Source organism: Globicephala melas, chromosome 13, assembly GCF_963455315.2.
Source record: "Globicephala melas chromosome 13, mGloMel1.2, whole genome shotgun sequence".
NCBI classification, from domain to species: Eukaryota; Metazoa; Chordata; class Mammalia; order Artiodactyla; family Delphinidae; genus Globicephala; species Globicephala melas.
In genome coordinates this window covers 48,926,373-48,945,035 of record NC_083326.1, presented here as the reverse complement: position 1 = coordinate 48,945,035, position 18,663 = coordinate 48,926,373, and the positions used below count along the sequence as shown (strand labels likewise).

The following is an 18,663-nucleotide window of genomic DNA, read 5'->3' as shown; positions in this document are numbered from 1 at the left end:
TTTTTTAGAGATAATCCCGCAGGAGGTAAACAACCATTTTTAAAAGCAGAGAAGTTTAATCATGATCTAAACATATCTTATTTTCAGATGTTATTCAAGGGCTCTGTAGCTGACAGTTCTGTTGGTGAAAATAACTAGAAAAGGTAACGCCCTACCAACTCTAATTTTTTAAATTAACTTGACTGAGAGATTATATACATCAATTTTAAATGTAGAGTTCAACAAACAGTCACAAACGTACACCCCACATAACCAGCCACCGCTATAAAGATAAAGACCATTTCTCTTCTCTCCCTCCCCCAGGTCCCCTCGCTCTCCCTGTTGTCCTCAGCCCTGCAAACCACTGCTCTGATTTCTGTAACTTATGCTTTAGGTTTGTCTGCTCTTGAACTTCAAATAAATGGACTCGTGCAGAGTGTACTCCTTTGTGTCTGGCTTCTTTCACTCAGTATAATGTTTTTCAGATTCATTCATGTTGCTGCAAGTATGAGCAGTTCTTTCCTTTTCACTGCTGAGGACTATTCCACTGCACAGCTACACCACGATCCCCAACTCCCCTCTTTTAATGCCTTCAGCTCTGTCTCTGGAAATATCTTTTTGTTGAACATCATTAAGTCCACAAAGACAATAACTTTGCTTTTACAGAATTTTGATGTTTTATTCTGTTTTGACAAGTGTTTTCATGGTTCTCAAACTGGGTGGGGGGGAGGGGATGACTAAAATATGCTTGAATCACAGCTCAGCAGATTTTAACTCCATCTGAAGAAAACATTTTATGTGTCTGAAGCAGTGCTTCCCAAGTTTTGCAAGTCCTGGCACACATGGAAAATAACCTTTGTGTGGCACACAGGAGAGACCAAGCACCTGATTTGGGGCTCTGGTCATTCTAAGGGTTGAAAAGATCATTACTCTTAAGCCCACTACTTGGAAAGCTCTGTTAAGTTATACTTAAAGAATAAATATCCTTGTTTTAATGACCAATAATGATTTTTACAAAACAAAACTCTTATGAGCAAATAAGGTTATGTATTCAATAAAATATTGATTAAGCAACCAAAGTGACTGGAAAATTCCCAAAGTCTTAAAATAATGAACACGGCTTCTAATTTTTCCTTCTTTAAGTACACTCTAAAATTTTTTCCGGGGCTTCCCTGGTGGCGCAGTGGTTGAGAGTCTGCCTGCTAATGCAGGGGACACGGGTTCGAGCCCTGGTCTGGGAGGACCCCACATGCCGCGGAGCAACTAGGCCCGTGAACCACAACTACTGAGCCTGCGCGTCTAGCGCCTGTGCTCCGCAACAACAGAGGCCGCGATAGTGAGAGGCCCGCGCACCGCGATGAAGAGTGGCCCCTGCTTGCCACAACTAGAGAAAGCCCTCGCAGAGAAACGAAGACCCAATACAGCAAAAATAAAAGTAATTAATTAATAAACTCCTACCCCTAACATCTTCTAAAAAAAAAATTTCCGATTTTTTCAAACAAAACAAAAAAGGACCCATGACTGTCAACTGGTGCCGAGGCACCCTTTCCCAGCCTAGTATGACACAATTTCTTCATAGAGGGGAGTCAATCCTCCCATTGTGCTCTTCATGCCACAAATATTCATCAACCACCTACACCATGCCAGGCATTCCAGGCTGCAGGGAATCAGCAGTGAACAAAGCAGACAAAAATACCTGCACACAGAGGACTTACAGTCTACCAAGTGGAAAGAAACAGGTAAAGGAGTGAAATACACAGTGTGTTAGGTGGTGGAGAACACTAACAACAAAAATAAAGCTGGGAGGGGAAAGGGTGGAACCAGGGTGGCCAGGGGCTTACCGGGCAAGCGCCACGGGATTAAAGGCCAGGGTGAGGGAGAGGAGAGCAAGTATCAGGAAACGAGTGCTCCAGGCAGAGGGAGAGCAGAGTTCTCAGGTAGGAGGGGGCTTACGAGTCTGTGGCACAAGAGGAGGCCACCGTCCTCAGAACAAAGCGAGTGGGGCAAGAGTGAAGCAAAGGAGAGGCCGCAGAGGCAGGGTCCACCCCTCAGGGCTGGGGAGGCCATCATAGCCCTAGAGGTTCCTTCCCGGGAGCAGGACGGAAAGCCAACTGCAAAGGGCCATGCTCTGCGCCCCAACTTCATGTGGGACGCCAGGCTCATTTCTGGAGGACACAAAACTTGAGGGCAATCGGTGAAGAGTAAAAAGAAAGGATCTGGAAAGCCTGACACAGGCATAACTGGCGAAGGAACTTGGAGATGCCTGGCTTGGGGAAGAAGAATTTATTGGTCGCTCCAAAAGCTGATGAATTGTCACAAGAGGTAATTCCTTTCACTTTTTTGTGATGCTGCAGAGCACACACTTGAAACCATGAATTAAAAAAAAAAAAAAAAGGAAAAAGAAAAAAGAAGAGGAAAAACCTCGCCTTAATGTAAGTTTTAACTTTCTAGTATTTATAGTTTTCCTACAGTAGACTGGGTGGCCCTGAAAGATTATTCACGTATAAGAGTAGTAGTAGCCGCTAGAAGTGCAAGAGCTAACATCTAGGTATGTCTACTATACGCCAGATGCTACGGTAAATACTTGGTGTGCCACCTCATGTGATCCTCCCCCAATCCTATGAGGTAGGTATTAGCAACAATGAGGAAACTCAAGCTCATTGAGATGACACGACCTGCTTAGGATCGCAGAACCAGTAAACGATGGAGCCGGTGCTCGAACCCAGGTCTGGGCTTGACTCAAGCTCCAAGCCTGTAACCACTGGCACCCCCTGCCTGTAAGTCCATCGATGGCAGTGTTTACATGGCACATAAAGGGACCTTCTGGCCGGCAGGAAGTTGGAGAGAGGATTCTTGCAAATGGAGAAAAATTAGGTAACCTCTAAGATCCCTTTTTATAATTTTGTGGTTACATTTTCCCAAGTTTTCATCTTATTTTTAAAATTTTCCTTTGACTTCAAGGTTGATAGAAATTTTATACTCCTAAAAACGGCTAAAGATCTAATAATTTCATTATAGGATATGTTAAATTACCTATCCAATTCTAACGCTGAGGATAACCGTGCTCTGATTTTGAGTAACACATATTTTCCTTGATTAGTTCCCTTGTACAAGGAAGGTAGGCTTGATTTTTCTCAAGGACAATTAATCCTTGAACAACGCAGGGGTTAATCCATGTATAACTTATAGCCCACCCTCTGTATCCAAGGTTCCTCCACATCTGCTAATTCAGCCGACCACAGACCATGTAATACTGTAGTATTTACTATTCAAAAATATTGGCATGTAAGTGAATCTGTGCAATTTAAACCCACGTTGTTCAAGGGTCAACTGCATATCAATTTCCTTGTCTCATATTTTATATCTACCACAATTCAAACATACCTGCACTTTCATTTTCCTTTGTAGACAAGATAAAATTCTTTTCAATTGAGCAATTATCCTTCCAAATACAACAGCAAATCGACATTTGGTATCTAAAGTACAGAAAGATAACATAAAAGTATAATACAGATATATGAACTTAAACCAAGTCTACAGTCCATGGAAACCACATCCCTGCTTTGTGCAGTTGTTTTTTACTGACTGAAGGGGAAACAAGGGACTAAGGAGAACTGGCACTGTGCACCCTCTGCTACACTTGAACCAGGGTAACTTCTGAGTGATGAGAAAGCACTGCTCTGCAGGGCGGTTATGAGCCAGTGTAGAGTCTGGCAACCTTGGGGTCAACGTCTGGATAGCAAACATGGTTAACTCCACTTAAAAAAAAATTATTTTCTTACAGCCAATCATATGGCTACTATAAAGACAAAAAGAAAACCCAGGAAACAAAAAGTGTTGGCAAGGATGTAGGGAAATTAGAACCCTCGCACACTGTTGGTAGGAATGTAAAATGGTGCAGCCACTAGGCAAAACAGTACGGCGAGTCCTCAAAAAATTAAAAATAGAATTACCACATGACTCAGCAACTCCACTTCTGAGTATATGCTAAAAAGAATTAAAAGCACAGACACAAAGAGATACTTGTACACTCACGTTCACAGCAGCATTATTTACAACAGCCAAAAGGTTGAATCAACCCAAACACAACACTGACGGATGCACGGATAAACAAAATGTGGTATATATACATACAACGAAATAATATTCAGCCTTAAAGAAGGAGAAAATTCTAACACATGTGACAACATGGATGGACCTTAAAGGAATTATGCTGAGATAAGCCACTCACAAAAAGACAAATATTGTATGATTCCACTTATATGAGACTCCTAAAGTAGTCAAATTCAGAGAGACAGAAAGTAGCAGCATGATTTCCAAGGGCTAGGAGGAGAGGGGAATGATGGATGAGTTACTGTGTAATGTAGATAGAGTTTTAGTTTAGGAAGATGAAAAGAGTTTTTGGAGATGGATGGTGGTGATGGTTACACAACGGTATGAATGTACTTAGTGTCACTGAACTATGCGCTCATAAATGGTTAAGATGGTAAATTTTATGCTATGCAAATTCTAGCACAAATAAAATAATTAAAAATTTTTCTCCAAATATAAAATAAACAGTTTGATTTGCATTAACATGAAAAAAAAGGCTCCCGTTGTATCACATAGTTTAAGTTGGGTCCTTGAAATGATCTATTACAAAGTCAACTAATATCAAAATGTATATGTTCTTCACATAAAATAAAACCACCGTATAAAGTACAAATCTGTTCCTAACGTTTTAACCACTATTTACTTAGTACTTACTACTTGCAGAAAAATCCCCAAATTATCATCATCACATCTGAATGCACTCTGCGGCACAGCCATGTCCAACCAATTCACAAGAGAATGTTGTAATCCAGTGATTTCCAAACTGGGAGGCTATGAAAACACAGAACAACTTCTGATACAATAATGGGGTAAGACCTACAAGTGATGGCAACTACACAGGTACCATGGACAAGCCACAAATCTGGCTCTGAATTCTCTTAAGGCCAAAACAGAAAGAGAAATACAATTATGCCCTTTTAATTGTCCACAAGGAAAAAAACATATCACTTCTTTAGGGAAAACAAACTCCCTCTTTGTCCTTAGCTCTAATTTCTCATTCAGGGTAATATATAGGGGATTAAGAGTATTTGAGGGCAAAATAATCAATAATGCCACTTAAGCTAAATTGTTTTGAAATGCCCCTGAATAGAAATGGAGGGTGTAATTCCAACTTAAAATTCAGTGACGGACATTTTTCAGAAAATCAAGAAAATACAGCCCAGGCTGTAGCATTCTGATGGTTTAATTTTAGGATAAAATTTAGAACATTTAGAGACATGGATAAATTCTATATATTCCAAAAATGTGACCTCAACTAAGCAAAATTTTCACAAAAAGATGGAGAGTGTTTCCTGTTGCGAACCTGGAATACAGGTGTTCTGTGCATAATCCAAAGACGCTGAAATATTCTTGGCCACCTGATTATCTTTAAAGTCGGTATCCTTTTGTCGAATCGAGAAATTAGCTTATAAATGTCCACATCAGCTTTGAAACAAGGCGGACTGTCTTCTCTAACGGATGAATTTTCCTAATTCAAGCTGTGTGTGATATAGTGTGTTGTTCTTCAGCATTGAATTTGGAGGCAGATCCCTGGATCTGGCTCTCAGTGTAGCCCCTCCTCGCTACATAAACTCGGGGAGGTATCGAACCCTCTCTGCAGGTCCTACTCTCACCTGTAAGAATGGAGGCGACGAGATCAACCGTAACAACCATTTCAAACTGTGTTGTACGGAGGCACCTTAGTGGATGAGGAGGTGCTTTTACTTTACGTTTCTCGTACACGGGCATCTACTTTAGCACCCAATAAAACCTGAAAATCACCAGACTTGTAGATGCTCTGCAATCTAAGACTGAGCCTATGACTTTGTGATTTTAAACAACTCATCCATACCACAAAATAAAGTAACAAAAATAAGTGAAGAAAATATTCGAAGTTAAATCATTTCTAAGAAATTTTATTAAGGAGAATTATATTCCCACACTTCATTTGCAATTCAGTTGTCCAGAACCCAGAACAACAAAATCTCCCTCATACCAACATTTTAAGTGAAGGGTGATTTCTCAAGTACCTCAAAAAGGCACAGTGTCATGAATGTGGCAAATAAAAAGATACGTAAAGGAACAGATGGTATCACTGCAGCTTAGGATCCAACCACTGGACGTAACAACGTGTCCACTTCTCCATCCGGGGAGGCTATGAGCTCCCTTCCCCAGAGGACAGACACCTCCCTCTGAATCCCTTTCAACCACTGGGCAGAGCTCCAGTGCTCTGGTCATTCCTACCACCACCAGCTGCTTCCCACCAGGGTTTCTCTGATCCAGGATCCCAGACCACAAACCACTTGAACGCCACTTCTCTGTCCCTGAATTGAGCAAAAAATCCTTTCAAGATACTTTTCTGAAAATAAAGCTTGGGAAGACTGTCTTAACATAAAGCTGATGGGTTTATCCTTATCTCATTTGAGTCTCACAGCAACTCATGAAAGAGAGAGAAGGGGTCTGTGTTAATAACCCTGTTACACAGGAGCAATGTGAGGCCCAGAGTCAGACAGCAAGGAAAAAGTCACTAATACCAGAGCCCACATTTCAGGACTCCAGGTAATAGGAGCTCAGACTCTACCATCTATGCCATCTTCCTAGGCCTGCCCTATACTCTCCCTAACTTTGCCATCAGTTGGACTGTATTAGGAATAACAAAAATCATCAGGTACATAATGATGAACCTTTGAGCATCTAAAGAAAATGAGACACCAATTATCTTCTTTTTCCTCCTTGGTGCTGGAGCCAGGGTTCTAAGGAGAAGGAAAGAGCAAGATGAACAATGTTGAGCAGATAATGGAAAAATCCTGCAGGTATGGGGGTGGTGGTGGTGGTTAGAGTGTATAAAACCGGGAGACAGAAGAAAAAAGTGGGGGCAGAGGGCAAGGGAAGACGATCATTCTTCTTCCACTGCACAAAGTATCTAGGGGTAGAAAAGAGGGGGTGAGGGAAAAAGAGGAAGAAGCTGAGCAGCAGGTGGGGAAGAGAAACGGAGAGAAATGCCAAGCAATGAAAACAATGAAAGTTGGGTAAGAGGGAAAAAAAAAAATTGGAAGTAGTCAAAACCTTCCAGAAACTTTAGGTATTTTAAATATTAGTAGTTCTCGGTCTGGAATGATGAAGTCTAGGAAATGTATTATTCAAGTCTATAAAATCATCAAAGTAATGGATAAAGCTAGCAGTGATATATTCACTATATTACAAAATACTAGAATTAGTATTGCAAATTGAAATCTAGAATTGAAATCTGGAAAGGAACAAATTTTGAACAAATTATCCACTTTAAGGAGACAGAGAATTATAAATGTATAGATAGTAGGAAGAAAATAAACTCAAGGAAAAGTGATAGAAATAACTATAGAAATTTAAAAGAAAAAGATAAAATAGATAAAAGCTAGACAGTTCTTTGAAAAATAATCAAATAAACAAAGCCTTAATGAGACTGATCTTACAAGGAGAGCAAAATTCATTTGGAAATAGCCAAATAAACATTAGAAGAAAGAAAATGGAAGAAGATTAGAAAAGGGAATACATAATTACAGAATGGACATAAGTTAAAAAGACAATAAAAGAATATTATGAACTTCCTTATAACAACAAATTTCAAAACTTAAATGGAAACGATAAAATTCCTCGAAAGATGTAACTTGTCAAAACTGACCCAAAGAGAAACAGAAAACTAAAATAGCACTACAACCATTAAATACATGTAATTGATCCAAAAAAAAAAACCTCACAAAGGTGGTTTTATAAGAAAATTCCACTAAATTTTCAAAGAACAGACCATTTCAATTTTATACAACTCTTCCGGAGAACAGCAAAAGAGAGAATACTCCCAAACTCACTATATGAGGCCAGTGTAACCTTGATAATAAACCCTGATGAGGACAGAACAAAAAAAGGAAATTACAAGCCAATCTCACTTATAAACAGATGTTAAAAACCAAAACAAACCAAACTGAGGAGAATGTTAAAAATAATACATCATGACCAGGTTAGGTTTAGTCCAGGTACACAAGGATGGCTTATCAATAAAAAGAATCTAAAAATATAACTTGCCACCTTCACAAATAGAAGAAAAACGTCATGATTCTCTTGGTAAATGAACATTTGATAAGTTCAACACCCTTTCATGATAAAAAAAAAAAACTCAACAATATAAGAATGAAAGGGAACTTCATTAACCTGATAAATGGTATGCACCAAGTATCTTTCTCAACATGGAATCATTAGATTCCTTTTAAATACCAGGGATGAACATGGATTCCTACCACCTCCGCTGCTGTTCAACATTGTCCTGAAGGCCCTAACCAGTACGGTAGAAAGAAGAAAAATAAATAAGAGGTGTAAGGACTGAAAGAAAGGAACAAAACTGTAATTATTCACGGACTGTCTACAGATACTGAACCCCAGTCTATCTTCATTATTTTTACTTTCTACTCCCCACTCACTCCTCTGCTCACTGCAGTCAGGCTTCATGCTGTCAAGCTTCTAAAACTTCCCTCATCAAAGACACCTGGCTACCAAATCGAACAGATGCGTTTCAGTTGCCACTTCACCTTCTTGGACCTCTTGTCCCCTGGCCCCCCAGGCTGCTTTTCCTCAGTGCATTCCACTGGCTCTCTTTCTTCCACAGACAGTATTCATCGTTTGATTTCAAACTTCAAACGACACTTCTCCTAGTGTTATTATTTACTCCTTCAGCCTCGATCACCACGTTTAATCAGGTGGCTCCCAGTACTAAAGATTCCCCAGTTTTTATCGGACAAGTCAGGATGACCTTATTCAGATGTCATCGTGTTCAAAGGTGAACTCATCCTCCCCTTTCCTCCCTACTGCAGCCACCTTCTATCCTGTGACTTATGCCATGAATGTGGGGTCATCTAACTCCACCGGCTTCATTCCTCACACTCCATCTATGATCAGCTCCTACTCATATTGTATATCTCAAAGTCTCTCTTCTCTCTGCTCTGTATCTTCCTTTCCTTTTCCACAGCCACCAACTAGGCTCAGACTCTGATTATCTCTCTCTCGAATTCCTGCACCTGGCCACTCTGCTTTCAGGCCTGCCCTCTAATCCTTCTCATAAGGAACAAATCTGATTAAATCTCTCCCCCCCCCCCCGATTAAAATCTCTCAGTGATTCTAACTGCCCAAAATAATCCAAACTCTTCAGGCATATTTTACAAAGTCTTTCAAGAAGACCGACCCTGCTTCTACTGATCTAGCCTTGACTTTCTCGTTACCTATCCCACTCTGTTCCAGTCTTAATGAACTATTTGCTGGAATTCATCCCTTTCTCTTCCCCCTGTGTATGTTGTGCTTTCTGTAAGAACCTAGTCAGTCATCTGGCTCCTGCAGTAATCTCTTAAGTTTTATGAAGACAGGCTGGTACAGTAGTATCTGACAAGATGAACATTCTGTAAATACTTATTGAATTAAGGGGAAAATTTTACATAAAGTAATAGATATCAAATCTATGGTGCACCATTATAAAGTTGTATAGGGGTTACATCCTTAACACTCTGAAGTTAAAATGAGAGGAAAATTATGTCTGCCTATAACTCATTCAAAACTCATTAGCTAGAGTAGAAGTCGGACACTGCACTCTGATTGGAAAACGGCAGTGAACAAGATGAACACAATTGCATCCAGGTTACAGTTTTGGTACTATCGTGAGATACAAAAACTCATGATGATAGATCTTGGGTCATACCAAGCATCACAAGGCTAATACATACACACAAACACACTTCACACTACTAATTAAAATCTTATGTATTTCTGTTCAAAAACTTCACAGACGTTACCAAAACGCAAACCAGCTTCATTTTACACAAACTTCACATTTATTTAACTCATGTCCCAGCTGCTTCCAAAACTAAGTTGTAGCAGTATATTTCTGGATTATATACACAACAAGCTAAAAATTCAGGAATAATGTGGACTAAGTAAAAATTCTAAATTCCTACTTTTTAAAGGAATTAGAAGTTTTCTTATAATCTTCATGGAGCTGATATACACAATGATAACTACACAACCATAAATCACAGAGAATGTAAACGACAAAGTCAAAAACTGTACATAGAGCTTAAAGTATGGTGTTGCATAATTATTTTATGAAGTATGTATAATATTTAATATGTGCTTGGATCATATTTATATCGTACCTTGATTATCAGTAGATACATTTGCTTTTAATATGGAAAACCTAATAAGCTTTTTAATTTCTCCCTGTTCTGCACAGTGCACAACTACGGGAAGGGCCATTATGGGGTTCACTTTAACCATCAATGAAATCCCCTAAAATTAATGTTTAAAGACCTCCTAAAGAGGGAAGGCTAGAGTCCCGCAATTATATTCGCAGTGACACAAATCCCTTTAGGCCCCCAATCTAGTAAAAAGTAGTACTGGGACAAAGGCTAAAATAGCTCTCTGGGTCTTCATGTTCAGATTAAACATCTACTCAATTCAAGCTGAGCTAACTTGCGAAGTCATCAGCTTCCAGGTCAAACATTATTTGGACCGGAGATTAACTGTGGTGCGTCCTCAAACTGAAAAGAAAATTTATATTTAGATCCCTATACTCTAGCCTACACATTACTCCACCAACACGCATTTCAAGCATTTTTCTCTTTTGCAAAAGATTCCTGCTAAGCAATGCTGTCTTCTAAATGAAATGCCTTCATTCTGTCTTTGAACCTAATTAAAATTAAGGAACTTTTAATAGCTTTAATAACCCTCAAAAGCTGGAAAAGCTCTTCCCTGGCATCTTCCCCTCCTTAGTACCACCCTCCCTCCAAATCCAGAAAAAAACCTGCACAACAGAAAACACGAAACTAGCCACATGCTGTGAATGCTGGGGACCATGATTCTCCACTGGTTTGGGCTACAAAGGAAGCCTATGAGTAATCAAAAATCCCTAATCAAAACGAAGTTAAAAGCCACCTCCCCACTCCCCGACCCCAGTATAATTTCCCTTTCTCTTCTCAATCCACTCAAGCATCTCCCCTCCTCGTTTTTTTCAGGGAATTTTAGCGGCCTCTGAACAGCGGATGGTAAGTTCATCTCCATGTCTGCCAGGGCTGAGACACGCGAAAAATCACTAACTTGTAAGGTTATTTAGGACAATAATGTCTTTCAGTGCCTTACTCCTCCCACTCCGGCCCTACCTGACCTACTACCAGTATTTAGCCGAAAAAAATATCTGTTCACGTGCTTTACCCCTCAGCGGCTCTTCCCGCAGGAACCGATGCAAACACACGGCCGGCCGGGCGGATAAGGTCCCCGGCCTCGCGCACCCCTCCCCACACGCCCGCGGCCGCGCTCCGCTCCACACACTCGCGCCCAACTCTTCTTGGATCCACTTACATCCCTGGATCTCGTCGGGCCACCCTCCTCCTTCCCTCCCCGGCGTCCCCGGACGTCCCCGAGCTGCCCCGGCGCAGGCACTCGCCCACCCACCTGGGCCGGGGCTCCCCGGCAGCGCGCTCCGCCCGGCGCTCCTCGAGGCTCCAGCAGCAATGCGCTCGGCCTGTTCCTCCGCCTCCACTCCAGCCCAGCCCGGAGGCGCGACCCAGGGCGGCACCGCAAGGTCTCCCTGAAGTCACCTTCGCGTGGCCCGCCCCCCGGCTCCGGCGAGGTCGAGCAGAGGCGCGGCCCAGGACTGCGCCCGGGCCGCCCGAGGTCCGCGATGGCCCCTCGGCCACACCGCCACCCTCCAGGACTCCCGCCGGCAAATGGCCTGCGGCGGGCGGCTCCGCGGCGGCTGGCGTCGTCCGTCCCTCCTCCCCTTACCCCTCCCTCTCCCCGGCTGCGGCGCCCGCTCGCTCCGAGGCGCAGGTAGGGACCTGTCAGGGGGCTGCGGGAGCAGCGCGCGGGGATTTCGGGGAAGGTGGCACCGCTCCCCGGGCTCTGCGAGCATCCGTGGAGGCGCCGGCCCGGCCCTGGAGCGGGCGCTGTACTGACGCCGGTCCTGCGGACGCGGCCCTGGCAACTTTTAAATGGCCAGCCTGCCCCCCGGGAAAAGCAGAGGGATCCTCTCTTCTGGAGTCTTCCATTCGAAGGTAACTGACACACAGGCTTACACTTAAGAGTTAACGGTCCGATTCCACAACAAAGACTGAGCTAGTCTGCACATATTTATTTTTCACATACTTCCTGGGCTACCATTTGAGCAATGAGGAAAACAACAGTATTGACCCTACTAACGTGAAACCTACTCACGTGAAATAGGTGTTTCTGATTCTGGCGACCCCTGAAGGGTGGACGAAAGCGTGAAGGTCAGTAAGACCCACCACATACATGATATACTTAAAAGTGAGATGTTCAGGCTAATGAAATTCCTCGTTAACTATGAGGTTCTGGTGAGGAGAAACAAACAGCAGTCTTAAACCTTTCTAAGGTATACAAACCTGTCCTCGACTTTGGGAAGCAGAGTAATACTGAACAAAATTGAGTATTTCTTTGACAAGATCCTAGGGTACTTTAAGTTCGCCCTTCCAGCAGTGGTGGCTGTATTTGCACTACAGATGAAAAACGTGTAAAAGATGAGACAAGGCCACACTCGGAAAAATGGGAATTAATGCCGGTGAGGTTTCAAGGTGTCTTTGAAAAGGCAGTTTTGTGTTTTTTTTCCATTCTCAGTTGGTGACTAAATATTATCACATTTTGAAAAGTCACATTTGTCACTGAAGAAGAGACCTTGCTACAGAATCTTTCTCCCTAGGCCCTAAAAATTAGAGAAAGAATTCAGTTTGCAAAAGTAGTACCAGGCAGCAAAACAAAACAATGAACAACAAAGGCTACTTTGTTTCAGAAGGCAATTTACAAAGCACCTAAAATGTGCCAGGCACTGTACTGAGGAACTGCACATAAAATAACTCATTTGCATTCTCATTTTCAGATTTGGAAATGGAATTCCCAAACATATATTAATTTGCTCAGGGTCAAGATAGCAGAGTTTAGGTCCTGACTGGTCTGACCCAAAAGCTTGTATTCTTTCCTTTGTACATTCATTATTCATTTATTCAAGTATTTATTAACTGTCTACTAAATACCAAGCACTATGCTAGAAACAGACGCTACAAAAATAAGATACTTACTTGAGGAGCTCCAGTCAAGTAAATATATAATCAGACAAGTAAATATATAATGATACAATGTCATAAGCGCTGCAACAGCAAGGAACTCCTAGACTAGGAGGGACATTAACTCAATTTTGAAGGGTGGAACCTGGGATTGCGAAATGGTTAGCAGTCATCCAATACAGCAATCCTGAGAACTTTATCTAACAGAATGGCAATGGGGAATCTGTGTGCTGGCTTGGAGGAGACAGACAACTGAGATACAGGAAGTAAAAATGACAGGACTTGATTAAAAATGGGGCTGAGGAAGAACGAACCAGAGGCAGCTCCCATGTTTCCGGCTTGAATTATCCAACAGGTAACTTTGAGTTGAATCGGTAACTCGGTTCTAGGCACTTTGGTTTAGAAATGCCTCTGATGTATCCATATGTAAATGTCCGAAAGGCAGCTGGATACAACTGGTTCATAGCTCAGAAGATCCAAAGTGGATATACCTGAATCATCATGGATTTCTGGGTTGAAGGAGTGGGAATTCTCCAGGGAGAATGCTGAGTGAGAAGGCCACCCACAGAAACCTAGGGAATACTAACATGCAAAGCACAGGCAGAAGGAAAAGATGCTTTAGAAGAAGACTGAGGAGGAGTTGCTATACAGGAAAGAGAAGCCAGAAGAGGGAGGCACCATGGAAATCACAGAGAAGCATTCCAAAAAGCAAGCAGTAGTCAAATGCCAGACCCTTTAAAAAGACAAGCAAGATAATTTAAAGATGTTCTCTGATTAGCAACAAGGAGATATTGGCAAGAATGGTCTCAGTGGACTAGTTGAGGAATAAAGAAGTAGAAACAGAAGGTATCACATTTTCAAAAATGGAACTGGAAAGGGATGTAGGGAGATAAAAGCTACAAGGGAGAATTCAGAAGAAGAGAGTAGCTGTTTTTGAAGATAGGAGACAGATGCCTCCAACAAAAGGAAAAAAAGATAAAAATCGGAATGAGGGACTAGTAGGGAGTTGGCAGCATGTACAATGTTCGCCTAACGCTTGACAATAAATTTTGCTCAGAATAGAGATGAGAGAGAGAAAGGTGAAGGCCTGAAAGATACAAACATTGCAAATGAAAAAGAGAGGGATTAAAGGACTCTGAACAGCTCAGGAAGCTAAATGAGTATTAGAAACCATGACTTTACAGAGTTATCAGTCCACATGAGGGCATGGATTCTCTCCAAAGACTTTCACATCTGGTCCAGAGTAGCAAGTACCTTTGGTTGGTTCCAACTGAGAGTCTGAATTGTTCCATTACACCACAAGCTTGGCATCACTATCTTCCCAACCATACATTTGGGTTACATCCCTTTAGCAGTGAGGAGATTTAACATTTTATAAGTGAGTTTACACTAAACACTGATTAGACTCATAATATCGAGGGGAGCTCAATAATACACAGACCCAGAGGGCACCAATGATGACTTCTGAATGACATTTTAACCACTTCTGATACCAACCTCTGGTGAGAACCGTAGAAAGAATGATTCATGAAACCAGTTTCTATCCTTTTGGATGGAACTCTCAAAACAACGTTAAAGAAAAACCACAGCCTTCACATTCTATTATAGTATGTTTCCCAAGCATATCATAAAACACACTGTAAAGGGGCTTCCCTGGTGGCGCAGTGGTTGAGACTCTCCCTGCTAATGCAGGGGACATGGGTTCGAGCCCTGGTCTGGGAAGATCCCACATGCCGTGGAGCAACTAGGCCCATGAGCCACAACTACTGAGCCTGGGCATGTGGAGCCTGTGCTCCACAAGAGAGGCCGCGGTAGTGAGAGGCCCGCGCACCGCGATGAAGAGTGGCCCCCACTTGCCACAACTAGAGAAAGCCCTCGCACAGAAATGAAGACCCAACACAGCCAAAAATTAATTAATTAATTAATTAAAAAAAAATACAGTAAGGTTGCCTTTAGTAGATCAATCACAAACTTTACAGCTTATCTTATATATTGCCGGGTTTTTTCCGACAACATAAGTTGTGTTATTTCAGGTAAAGTACACCTTCATAATGCCTCATTTATGTAGAGGTCATGTGGATACCTGGAATATCTAGGGTGTATCAGAGAATCTCCAAATAAGCAAAGAACATACCAGAAGGCCCCAGACCCTAAAGCCTGTGCTCATTGTCAAGCCAAGTTTCTCACACTAAGCCAGCTTACACTTACTGTGGACATAATTTTACCAAGTTTGGTAACTGGTTTTCTTTTTAACAAACAGGAGATTAGTATGAGTAAATCAGAAGGGATCAGTATTCCGCTGCTAGAGACAAGCACCCAGTTGGTCTAAAGAACAGGAGAGAAGAAAATTTTAGAACCATAAGGAGTAAAAAGGAATTCGAAAAGCATTAGCAGGATTGGGCCATTTAATCAAAAAGGAGTCCTGTAAACATTATCCCCTGACGGTATCTCTGTATTAAGGCAAAGAGTAATTACAAACATACAAAAGGACAATCCTGACACACCCAGAAGAGATCAAGTATGAAATCTTCAGTTTAAGAAGTAAATGTGTAAGATTCAGAGTAACTGTCCTCAAAAAAGATTAGAATAAAAACGTATTTTCTGCCGCTGGGGCTGGGGTCACTTACACCTATCGGGTCCCCATTCTGTGCCAGGTGCTATGCAGTTTTGCCAATCGGATCTCACTTACTTCTTAAAACACTCTTTTTTGGTTGGTCACCACTTTGAAAAGGAGATTGTGTTTTACTGAGGTGAAGACAGAGATTACATAGCAGAACCAGGAAATGGACTCAGGTCTATGTGCGTTCAAGCTTATCATTGCTCTTCTAATAAAGTTTTTGGATATCGAAAATAAAATTTATGATGCCTGATACATAAGGCATTACAGTGCACAATTATCCCACTCTGACCTCAATTAAGCGATTAAATTCCTATGTTGTAATTCTTAACTACTTGATAAGACCCACTTCAATGATGCCATTTACCTTTCAAATATTTTTTAGGCCTTCTCATCGTCTATAATTGTATTTCTCAGAGGGAAATCCATGGATTTCTACTGAGGGCCCCACAGGGTTGATATTTCATAGAACTACTAAAAAGAAAAATCTTAAAATACTCTAAAAACAATGAATGCCATTTACTAAATGAATACTTTGTGCTCTTGTGATATGCTAATATGGTCTATATACCTATTATTCATATACATACATCTGATCTCCACACCCAACCATCAGGTGTTCACATATCTTTATTCTTCAGAAACTTGCCCAAGGTCCTACAATTGGTTAGGGAAAGACTGAGACTTAAAAGAGGTCCATTAGACTTTCAGACCAGGGCTCTTAATGACTTTCTACATGGTCTCTCTTATATGAAAGATGAAGGTATCAAAGTTCAGAGAACTTAAGTAGCCCATCATCTCTTAAATAATAAGTAATAAGGATGGAAACACAACACAATCATTCCACAGTCAAATACATTTTCTTTAGACAACACCACCTCCTCCCAAAACAAGATAAAACCAATGTTAAAGACACAGAAGCTCCAAGATGCCATCAGAGAAAAGGGGTCACAAGTGTTAATTAGACAGCATCCTACAATAACAACCGTGGACTTACACTCAGGGCTTACTATGTGTCAGAAACTATGCTAAGCATTTTGCTTACAATTATCTTACTTAATCCTGATGACTAATTTTAAAGGCGTAAAGAGGTTAATTAGGCTAAACTTTAGGCTAATATTCTTGCACATGTAAATTTACACACAGAGGCGATTACCTAGGCTATTTTTTTTTAATCTGTTAAAGATTAGGATATGTTGGCTTCTTCAGAAATTAAAGTACTTCTAATCTAGTGTTCACCTTAAAACTATACAACCCGAGAACAAAAAAGTTATCAATACATTCATCAGATACCACACAAGAGATGTGAATTTAGTTTTACAAGGTAATATTACCTGAATCCTGTAACATCATAATTTGTTCTGTTCTGCAATGTTCTGCAATTCTATCATCCTATTTAGATTTATTTAGGTCACTAAATCATTCCTCATTTAAACAAGCTAGAATATGAAATTTGCAAAGCACCAAAAATAGAAATGCTGAGAAAGGATATTTTCAAACACCATTAGGAGAATCAACCAGTTAACATGTTTAATGAAAAATTATGTTTTCCCATGGTATTTAATAGAATTCTGTTGAAAGACTTTCTGTAAGTTTGTTTTAAATGAATTCAGATTATTATTACATATTTTTTCTTATTCTCCAAATAAAATAATTATGGAATTTGTGGTATACATAACAAACAGAGCATTTTCAAAATTTCACATGAATTCACAAGGCTTCTTATTTTAATGATGGGAAAATAAAATTTTAGATCCTTACATATAAGAGAAACATATATAAGACCATTTTCATCTATCTTGTTTTAACACCAAAACCTAATCTCTAACCAAAAGGCACAAATCAATTGTAACAATAAGAAAGTCAGTGACCTTGGAGAGTATTGTGCTAAGTGAAGGAAGTCAAACAGAGGAAAAACAAATACCATATGATTTTACATACATGTGGAACCTAAAAAAAAAAACAAAGAAATTTGGTGTCTTAATCTAAAAAGCTGAAGATTAAACATGTGTAGAAATTAAATGCAAAACAAAGCCTATTACTACTTGGCTTGCATTAAAATCATGAAAACGAAGGAAAAAACATAAAAAAGAAAAATCTTAGTTCAGGCAAAACACACCTGGGGCTTCCCTGGTGGCGCAGTGGCTGAGAATCTGCCTGCCAATGCAGGGGACACGGGTTCGTGCCCCGGTCTGGGAAGACCCCACATGCCGCAGAGCAACTGGGCCCGTGCGCCACAACTACTGAGCCTGCGCGTCTGGAGCCTGTGCTCCGCAACAAGAGAGGCCGAGACAGTGAGAGGCCCGCGCACCGTGATGAAGAGTGGCCCCCGCTCTCCGCAGCTAGAGAAAGCCCTCGCATAGAAATGAAGACCCAACACAGCCAAAAATAAATAAATAAATTTATATAAAAAAAGAAACCACACCTTAATGACTTTTCAGTCCTTAGAAAAGGAGTTACTAATGGATGGCATACCACTTTTACTTATATTTGGAAGATCAAATGGCAAATTTTTAAATGGGAGAGAGCGAGCAGCAAAGAGCACAAAAAAATATTTAATCCATTAAGCTGAGTTCACATAGGTAAGTATGATAACAATCTATTTTCTAAATAAAAGTATATATTTTTCATATAGAGACCTTTTGTTCCTAGAATACTTTCATAGTCCGTCTTATCAAAATGTCACGACAACCCTGAGTAGATCAACTTTAAACATACTTGTTAAATATGGGTACATAAACAAATTAAATGATATGAACAGAAGTTATTTCAGAATTATCCTGCTTAATCAAGAATAAATAAGTTCTAACTTTTGGTGAAAAATGAAACTGTCGTTGCCTTTATTAACTCTATTTTCTCCTACCTTTGGACAGTTTGAAAGCAATGATGTATTGGATGATCAAGTGT

At 40.7% G+C, this 18,663-nt stretch overlaps 1 protein-coding gene across 18 annotated transcripts in view; it reads right to left on the bottom strand.

Moving 5' to 3' along the window:
* The window catches only part of OSBPL1A (oxysterol binding protein like 1A), a 237,763-nt gene that overhangs the window by 108,526 nt on the left and 110,574 nt on the right, over positions 1–18,663 (bottom strand). Inside the window, exon 1 of one of the 18 annotated variants that reach the window (XM_060310982.1) lies at positions 13,454–13,592. The exons of 13 other annotated variants lie outside the window; for them this stretch is intronic. The gene's annotated coding sequence lies outside the window, so the exon portion shown is untranslated. 4 more of the 18 variants (XM_060310980.2, XM_030842630.3, XM_060310984.2 and 1 more) reach the window with 4 other exon arrangements.